At 55.4% G+C, this 2,500-nt stretch overlaps 1 pseudogene; it reads right to left on the minus strand.

The window, feature by feature from the left end:
• LOC121601430 overlaps positions 1-2,500 on the minus strand; it is a 9,228-nt pseudogene that overhangs the window by 3,064 nt on the left and 3,664 nt on the right.

Raw genomic sequence — 2,500 nt, forward strand, 5'->3', positions numbered from 1 at the left:
TGACCTGTTCCGTGGTCCTTCCCAAAAATGTGAAGGCCACGTCGTCAGCAAACCCGATGATGTCCGCTCGTAGTCCTTCGAGCGGCAAGCGGAGTAGGTCGTCATACATGACGTTCCACAGTGTTGGTCCTAGAACCGAACCCTGAGGAACGCCAGCAGATACAGTCCTCGACACTACTCCTTCATCCGTATCGTAGTGGAGCGTTCGGCCAATAAAATAGTTCCGCAGCAACGCCTGCAAATAAGGCGGAGTGTTTTTACGCTGCAGAGCTTGGCCGATCGCTGTCCAGTTTGCCGAGTTGAAGGCATTCCGGACGTCCACCGTTACCACCGCACAGAGGCGATCCCCCTTTCGCTTTTTATCAAGAGCGACTTTCCCGTTATCCATCACTCGAGTGATGGCATCCACGGTCGAACGCCCTTTACGGAAACCGTATTGGGCATCCGAAAGTCCCCCAGAGGACTCCAGGTGGGTTGTCAGCCTCCGCTGAATCAACCGCTCCAAAATTTTCCCCAACACACTCAGCAAGCAAATGGGCCGGTATGACGAGGGCTCCCCAGGTGGTTTCCCCGACTTGGTAAGCAGCACCAGTTGCTGCCGCTTCCATGCGTCGGGGAAAGTGCCTGTCTCCAGTAGCTGCTTATAGCTTTTGGCAAAAACGGCAGGAAAAGCCATAATTGCCGCAGCTGCAGCCATGTTCGGAATATTGTCGTCCCCTGGAGCTTTCTTGGGGTTGAGTGAGCGGGCAATCTCCTTCAACTCTTCCGCCAACTCCTCCTCCGAGACCGGATCCATCGGATCCCCACCTACTTCCGTCTCGGGCCACTCCATCGGGGGACGCTCGGGAAAGAGCTCATTCACGATGAACTGGAGCTTATTAGCGTCCCGTTCCATCGGAACCCGAGCTCCTTCCCACTGCTGCTTGCGGATTTGGTACGCAGGGCCAAAGCCGTGCGGTTCCAATTGTTCCGGCAGATCCTGCTTGTGTTGGTCCTTGCTGAGCTTGACGGCCCGTTCCAGGGCAGCGCGTGCGTCCGACTTCATTTGACGCCTTTCCTCGCGCTGCTCCTCGGTCCGGGCCCGGTTGAACCGCCGTTTCATTCCATGAAAATGGCTGCGCAACCGATCAATCTCGGACGTCCACCAATAAACTGGACGCCGGCCCTGTCGCCTTGGGGGTTGTCTAGGCATGGTGCCATCACAAGCCACCGTAATGGCCTGGGTCAGCTCCTCTGCCGTAGCAACATGCCCAAAAATATCCTGGTCCCGCAAGATTTCAACGAACAAATCCTTGTCGAAGAATCTTGTGGACCACCTTCCCCCATTCACTGCTGAGTGTCCCACATTATTGGCGCGCTGTCTCGGAACCCTGCCGACCACAAACTTAATAGTATTGTGGTCACTTGGGGTTTCGTCACAAACGCGCCAATTATTTTCCCCTACCAAAGAGGGGCTGCAAAACGACACGTCCACTATGGAGTTGCGGCCATTTCCCCCCATCCAAGTGCTCTGGTTGCCCTGGTTTAGGAGAACCAATCCCAAAGCAGCCGCCGCGTCCATCACAACTCCCCCCCTAGATACCCTTTCCCCATCGTTTGGCCTTCGCTCCATCCCCCATGCACCTGACCAGGCGTTTACGTCACCCCCGATCACGGTGTCCCGATTCCGTGGGAGTACAGACACAATTTCGGTCCATTTGCGTTTGTACTCCTCGACAGTCAAATCGGAACCCACGGGTGGTAGGTAAACGGAGCAGAAAACAATTCCCCGCATCTCGACCACAACGAAGTCCTCGCGTTGGTTGTCAATGATGCGCTGAAAAGGATAATCCCCAACTGATACCACTGCAACCCGGCCAGTGGTATCGGTAACCCAATTGCTGTTATTACTCGGCACCCAATAGGGGTCCGAGAGAATCAAAATGTCACAACCCTCGGCACGAGCACTTTGCAAAAGCAAGTCTTGGGCCATTTGGTCATGATTGAGGTTCTGTTGGAACACTCTAATCATGACTGGGCTGTGGGGTTACCTTTCCAAAGTAGCGGCAACTGCGCTGGCCCAGCGAGTGCCCGATTGCATCCGGACCCTGGCATCCCAAGCACTTCCGCTCCCTAGTGCACGGACCCTCGTGCTTATCTTCTGCGCAACGGTGGCATTTGCTACTACGGTCCTTGCCACGGCAGCGGGCAGCAGTATGCCCGTATTCGTAGCACCGGTAGCATTGCCGCCGGCGTTCCAATAGCCGAAGCCTGCAGCATTTGCTGAAACCAACCGTGTACTGCCTCGCAAGGGCCTGGTCGGTGACCGCTATTGCTGGGCAATCGAAAAATGCGACCAACGTACCGTAATGCGTTTTTACGGTCGTGATTTGGTCGCTGAAAATTTCAACGCCCAACGCGGCACTCATTTCCGAAGAAATTTCTTCGGATGAAGTGCCAGGCGGAATGTTGGTGCAGTTCACCCGCACTGAGGGTGTCCGCGGTCGGCATTTGGCTTTGC

Source organism: Anopheles merus, unplaced genomic scaffold (genome assembly GCF_017562075.2).
Source record: "Anopheles merus strain MAF unplaced genomic scaffold, AmerM5.1 LNR4000090, whole genome shotgun sequence".
NCBI classification, from domain to species: domain Eukaryota; kingdom Metazoa; phylum Arthropoda; class Insecta; order Diptera; family Culicidae; genus Anopheles; species Anopheles merus.